Genomic DNA, 7,325 nt, shown 5'->3' with positions numbered 1-7,325 from the left:
GACCATGAAAGTCACTCCTGTCCCAGGGCAATTTTGGTCCCGACCTTCCAACCGGAGGGCTCTGCATTGGGTACTCCCAGCAACGTGTAGGCACCACTCCCTGTCTGCTGCAAGTTGTATCCAGTGAGGGGTAGTAGTCCCAGCTCTCCAAGGGAGAATATGCTGCCAGTTTCCAGACTGTCTCAGAAGATGCTTTGGTCAGAGCCATATTTATCATATGTCCCAGGAGGTGAGCTCATGGGCAGCCAATCCAGGGGCCACCCACTACAGCCCCGTCATCCTATCCCAGGGCTGCTCTCCGCTCCTCCACAGATAAGAGGCTTATCTCAGCTACCCTGGAAAAAACAGTTTTGCTTGACAACTTCCTTATTACCCCCAAAGAGAAACCAACGCTCAGAAAACAAACTTAGGCCTGGCTGGAGGAAGGCCAGTCCATGGAATAGAAAAGAAAAACTCTTATGGGAAACACGAGTCAGGGGAAAGGAGGAGGAGGAGGTAGTTTTAGCACCTGCAAACCTTCCTCGGTTCTCTACAAAGAACTCTGAAGAGGGAATGATCTAGAAAGAAAGGTCATTGTATGTAATATATATTCCTTGACCTGGAGATAAAACTCAGGAGGAGGGGGCTTCCCTGGTGGCGCAGTGGTTGAGAGTCCGCCAGCTGATGCAGGGGACACGGGTTTGTGCCCCGGTCCGGGAAGATCCCACATGCCGCAGAGTGGCTGGGCCCGTGAGCCATGGCCGCTGAGCCTGCGCGTCCAGAGCCTGTGCTCCGCAACGGGAGAGGCCCCAACAGTGAGAGGCCCACGTACCCCCCCCCAAAAAAAAAAACAAAACTCAGAAGGAGGAGTTGATCAGGAGCATGTTCTCCAAATTCTGCTACCCCTGGTAGGGTTACCACGAGTCTTGACAGAACATTCTAAGAAGTCTTAAAAGTTCACATTTTCACTTTCTGTAGTGCCTGAATTTTTTTTAAAAGCGAATTTATCCATGTTTGTAATCAGAAAAGAAAAACTAGTTTTATTCAAACAAAAGTAAAAAACTGTCAGAAATTCTGTTTTGGTTAATTAAGCCAGGGAGGCATTGTAAAGTAAATACTGAAAGCACTGAGCTTTGGAGTCGCCCAGACTGGAACCATCTGTCAGCTGCGAGACCTCTGGCAGGGGACACAATGTCTCTGAATTTGTTTCTCCCTCGAAAACTGAGTGGCCACCTTAGAGGGCGACCATAGGGTCAAATGTGATAATGCTCATAAAGAAAAGAAGAAAATATATTGAGTGTCAAATACTAAGTCAAAGAAGAAAATATAGAGTGTCAAATACTAAGTCCTTTCTGAATATTGAGCCCCTAGTAAGTGCTTAATAAAGAGTCAATATTTTATTATTGGTAGCAGAGTTAATGCCTTCCTTATTCATTCTGTCAGCAAAGAGGTTTTGGATCCAGCTTTGTGCTGGGTACTGGCTCAACACTGAATTTAGAGAATTTATTAGCCCAAGAATCAGCCCAGTTTTCAAACAAGGGTTAAATTATATCCCATATTTTAAATTTATTTAACAAAACTATTTTCTTCCCCATGTCCTCCAGGCCCTGTGTACATCATATATGCTCCTCCTTATCTGAAGGGGAGTAAGCCCCATTCGGCCCTCACGGAGTTCACAGTGTAATTGGGAAGAGAGACAGACAGGAAAAAAATCGTAAAAGCAGGTGGAAGGGAATGGGAGTTATTGTTTCATGGGTACAAAGTATCTGTTTGAGGAGATGAAAAAGTTCAAGAGGCAGATGGTGGAGATGGTTGTACAACAATGTGAATGTACTTAAATGCCACTGGGCTACAGACTTGAAAATGGTTAAGATGGTCAATTTTTTTTTTTTTTTTTTGCGGTACATGGGCCTCTCACTGTTGTGGCCTCTCCTGTTGCGGAGCACAGGCTCCGGACACGCAGGCTCAGCAGCCATGGCTCACGGGCCCAGCCGCTCCACGGCATGTGGGATCTTCCCAAACTGGGGCACGAACCCGTGTCCCCTGCATCGGCAGGCGGACTCTCAACCACTGCACCAGCAGGGAAGCCCAAGATGGTCAATTTTATGTTATGTATATTTTACAATTTTTTTTTAAGGCAGATGGAAGCACAGGGGCAGAGAGCCATGAGAGGCATTATGCATGAACCTACCTTATGACCCGGTAATTCCATCCGCAGGTAAATGCAATCCCAGGTTCTCGCAGGAGGGAGAACCATCCTGGGGCCAAAATGGGCATTTGGCACCTTCCCTGATCAGGCAGAGCGGCAACCTGGCCCTGTCCTCAGTGCCGAGCAGAGACCAAGCCTTACGTGGGGATCTGTGCAGAGACACTGGCAGCTGCCCATGGCCAGGGTGGCTATGTGATGTGTGAGGCTCAGCAAGCAAGCAAAAGGCCCCTTGTTCAAAAAGTATTAAGAATTTCAAGACAAAGATGGCAGAGCATGAAACCAATCAAAGGTTCTTCTGAGTGTAGAACCTGTGCAATTGTACAGGTCGCAGAGCCATGAAGGGGACTCTGATGGGGACAGTTCCCAACCAAGTACCATGAGGAAAGATGACAGAGGAAGGGAGAGAAGGAGATTGAGAGAATATTTTTTTGAAATTTTTATTTAAGTATAACAAACAGAAAACTGAATGAATCCTGACTACATGGCTTGATGAATTTTCACAAAGGGAGTAAAGTGTAACCAGCACCCAGATTAAGAAGCAGAACATCACCAGCACCCTAGAAGCCCCCCTCCTGCTTCTCATAGGTCCCACTATCCTGACTTCTAACACCTTAGATTATTTTTGCCTGTTTGGGGGCTTTATGTAAGTGGGAATTAGATGGCATGTTTACTTTTATGTCTGGTCTTTTTCACCCTATTTCATGTCTGTGAGATGCAGCCATGCTCCTGTGTGCAGCTGTAGCTGTAAATTCTCAGACTGGTGATACCAAATGTCAGAGAGGATGTGGGGCAACCTGATCTCTCATGTACTGCTGGTGGTGGGAGTGGACCATGGTACAGCTACTTTGGAAAACTGAGTAGTAACATCTAGTAAAGCTGACACAGCACCTCTACTCTTAGATACGTGCATAACAGAAATGCAGGCATGTGCTCCCCCAAAACAACATTTATAAGACTGCTTACATCGGCACTATTTGTAATAGCCAAAAACTCAAAAACTTGAAACTACTCAAATGCCCCAGAACAATAAGGTGAGTAAATAAATAAATGGTGGTATAGACACAAAATGGATATTATTTCCCCCTGAGAGTCTGTATATTTGTTTGTTTAGAAAGATTATTTACCCTCTTGTGTGGCCTGGGTGTGCAACACAGAAGATAAACTTGCTCTTGAGTGAAAATGCAGAGGAGTGGGTTGAAGAGAGGGCCCCAGTCTCAGGAGCCATTGGTAGAGTAGTTCTAAGTGACATATTTAAGAGAAGAAGAATTTTCACAAGAGACACTCACACCTGTCTATGCTTGGAGCCTCAATTCCCAGAAATCTGCCCGCAACCTGGCAAGAGACTTTGCGTTATGGAAATGGAGCACACGTGCCTTTGGTGACTCCCAGGAACAAAGAGCAAGGGTGTGAAGCACCCTCCTTCCCAGGGCCACACCCTCTACCAGGAATCAACCAATGCAAGGTCCACCCCCCATCTGTGTTTGGACTCCAACCCTCCAAGTTTCCTGGAGGGATGTCTTCTTCCTTCTCCTCGGTGAGACGTACCTGAAAGACAGTGACCTCACTCTTTCCCAAGCCAGGTAAGGACCAAGGACCAAAGTCCCCCGGCCAGAAGGTAGTCTCAGAATAGTCTTTTGGGGGAACTCCCTGGCAGTCCAGTGGTTAGGACTCAGTGCTTTCACTGCCAAGGGCCCCAGGGTTCAATCCCTGGTCAGGGAACTAAGATCCCATAAGCCGTGTGGCGTGGCCAAAAAAAGTCTTTTGGTTCCTGTGCAAAATAACTGTTTAGGTCTTGTGCCTAAAGTACTCAATGAATCTCAGTCTGCATTCACACTCCCCTATCTCAATGACTTTTTCTGTCTCCCCAGTGGCTCCCAGAATCTCCCCTCCCTCAGTTGTTTCTGGGTCCCCACTGCAAGTGGGTGACTCAGGCGACCGTGATGATGGCCTGGCTTTGACATTTGCACTGCAGCCCCAGCTCCTTAGCCCCAGTGGGCATACTAAGAAATAGTAGGAACAACAACAGCCATTTGTGAAATGTTTACCACGTGTCAGGCCCTTTACATGCATTATTTATTCTTACCCCATAATAATGTTTATAAAGTAAGTCGTGTTGTTTTACAGATCTGGAAAGTGATGATCAAAATGATAAAATAGCTTTTTGCTGTATCTACTGTGAGAATGAAGACCATTCTCAGCAATCAGACTGTCGACATTCCAGAAAATGTCAACATTACTCTGAAGGGATGCGCGGTTATTGTGAAGGGCCCCAGAGGTACCCTGCAGAGGGACTTCAATCACATCAATGTAGAACTTAGTCTCCTTGGAAAGAAAAAGAGGCCCCGGCTGACAAATGGTGGGGGATTAGAAAGGAACTGGTGACTGTTTGCACTACCTATAGTCATGTACAGAGCATGATCAAGGGTGTTACACTGGGCTTCCGTTGCAACATGAGGTCTGTGTATGCTCACTTCCCCCATCAACGTTATTATTCAGGAGAATGCTTCTCTTGTTGAAATCCGGAATTTTTGGGGTGAAAAATATATCCGCAGGGTTCGGATGAGGCCAGGCGTTGCTTGTTCAGTATCTCAAGCCCAGAAAGATGCGTTGATTCTTGAAGGAAACAACACTGAACTTGTGTCAGACTTGGCTGCTTTGATTCAGCAAGCCACAACAGTTAAAAACACGGATATCAGAAAATTTGGGGATGGTATCTATGTTTCTGAAAAAGAAACAGTTCAGCAGGCTGAAGAATAAGATCTGAGTGATCCAGCTACAGAAACCGCAAGAGGCCAGACTCTTTTGTGATATTTTAAAAATGAATAAAAGCTCTTTTGACTTGGGAAACAAACAAACAAACAAAACAAAACGATAAACTAAGATGCTTAAGGGACAATGCTAAATGGCCGATTAAAAAAACCTGTTAGTCAATCTCCAAAACATGTCATTAGCCATGGGACCCCATTGTTCTGCACCTCACTTTTCACAGCTGTACAATGGGAATGTCAACGAAAAAATTAACCAGTCTAAGGAAGAAATGGAAATTTTTATTCGAGCCAAATTGAGGATTATAACCCGGGAACAGCCACTCAGAAAGCTCTGGGGACTGTTCTGCCCATTAGAGGTCAAAGCACAGTTATATAAGGTTTTGAGACAGAGGGCTGTACATTAAGTGACATATTATTGACAGGTGACACAAAGCGAGTAGTGGGCCATGGGTCATGGTGGCCCCTTACAAGATTAAGAAGGAATGTTAGAGTTTAAGGAGTGGAGAAAGTTGCTCCTTATGGTTGAGCAGGTATTTCTGCTAGTGGGGAGGTTTGGTCGATGCATAATGCAGACACACAATGCATAGCAGAGGGGAGAGAGGCGGCCAAAGGACAGAGAAAATGATTTATGTTTAAATTTTCCTTGACTTGCCTTAGAATATGAAATTTTATTTCAGCAGCAATAAATGATACTGACCATTCAGAATCACTGGGAAATTTTGGGGAGGCGATCCACATGAGCACTTAGCCTGGGGCACAGAGTTGGCACTTGGGTACAGGCAGGGTTAGGCCTAGAGGAGCCCACAGTGGGGTCTCACCTGAGGGACTGGGGTCCACAACTCTCTCATGGAACTTGCTCCAAGCCTAACAGTGTGAGTGAAGCCAGCTGTAATAATTCCCTGCACTCCTCTTTCCTGTGTCCTAAGGTAGACATTGCCCCTCCTCCTATCTCCCCGTCCCGTGAGCTCCGGCCAGGCTCTCCCACTCCCTGTATCAAAAAAGAAAGCACTTGGTCAATAATGGCTTACACTAGGGTTTCTCACCGTGGCTCTATTGACATTTTGGATAATTATTTGTTGTGTGGACTGTCCTATGCATTGTGGAATGTTTAGCACCATCCCTGGCCTTTACTCACTAGATGCCAGAAGTAACCCCCTTCCCATGGTGAAAACCAAAAATGTCTCCAGACATTGCCAAAGGTCCCCTGGATGTCATCACTCCAGCTGAGAACTTCTGGCTTACACAATAATAACATGCAATTTCTAATTCAACCAGGAGTCCCTGAAGGTAGGTGTAATTCCAGGTTTGGTGCAGCAGCTCGATGAAGCCAACAGGGACCAGCTTTATGCTGGTGCTCATCACCTCATGATCACAAGGTGGCTGCCACAGAACCCACTGTGCCATCATCACAATTCTATTCAAAGGCAGGCAAGAGGGGCAAAGTGGTGGTATCTTTTGTGGCTTCACCTTTAATCTGAAGAGTTTTCCCAGACACTTCTCAGCAGACCTCTCTTACATTTTATTGGCCAAAACCGGTTATACGCCCACCCCTAGCTGCACGGGAGGCTGGGAAAATGACTAGGTGGCCAGAGAGAAGGGGGTTGGAAATGCGGTGGGCCCTCCATGATACGGCAGTATGGGCGGTCCTCGCACCTGCGGGAATTATTTTTTTGTCTGCTCTCCTCAATAAACTGTGAGCACCTTTAGGACGGAGCCCTCCTCAGGTTTTCCTCTGCATCCTCAGGACTTAGCCCAGTGCTCAGCACTACAAAGGTGCTCAATCAATTCTTATTGAAAGAATGAATGAATGAGTGGATGAGTGAATCAATCAATCAGTGATAACACTTCCTTCCTTCCTTGCTTCCATCACTAAGAGCCCTATATATCAGTTATTTATTCATATGCAAACTAAACTTGGTTTAACTAGAAATAAGCCTATCATGCAAATGATAACGCAAACATCTCCCTGTTCCTCCAGCAATATGGTCTGATCCCTCTGGCCATTGGACTTGCTGTTCTTTTACCCAGAACATTCTTCCTGCCACCTCCCCTCATCCATCTTCACATGGCCAGCTCCTTCTCACTCTGTAGGTCTCTGCTTGGACAGAAACACCTGTGAGAAGCTTTCCCTGAACTCCCCAGTTTGGCTTAGAGGCCTCTGCTCTATCCCCCTGGACCTCCCCTTGCTGTCCCATCCTAGCACTTGTCACCCTGGGTTGTGACTGTCTCTCTAGCAGGACAGTAAACACCCGTGGGGACCAGGACAGCACGTCCTTCACTAGTAGGTTCACCATAAACTTTTGTTGATTGAATCATTTATACCAGGGGCTGGCAAAAGTCTTATGTAAAGGGACAGATGGTAAATAATT

At 46.1% G+C, this 7,325-nt stretch overlaps 1 pseudogene; it reads left to right on the top strand.

Annotated features, from left to right (window-relative positions):
• Positions 1-405: 405 nt before the first annotated feature.
• Positions 406-7,034, top strand: LOC149748208 (large ribosomal subunit protein uL6 pseudogene; annotated as a pseudogene).
• The last annotated feature ends 291 nt before the right edge of the window (positions 7,035-7,325 follow it).

This window comes from Delphinapterus leucas, chromosome 10 (genome assembly GCF_059928025.1).
Source record: "Delphinapterus leucas isolate spDelLeu-1000000601 "Yukka" chromosome 10, BTC_Dleu_Yukka2, whole genome shotgun sequence".
Classification (NCBI taxonomy): domain Eukaryota; kingdom Metazoa; phylum Chordata; class Mammalia; order Artiodactyla; family Monodontidae; genus Delphinapterus; species Delphinapterus leucas.
The sequence above is the reverse complement of the archived record's forward strand: the minus strand, read 5'-3'. Positions and strand labels throughout refer to the sequence as shown.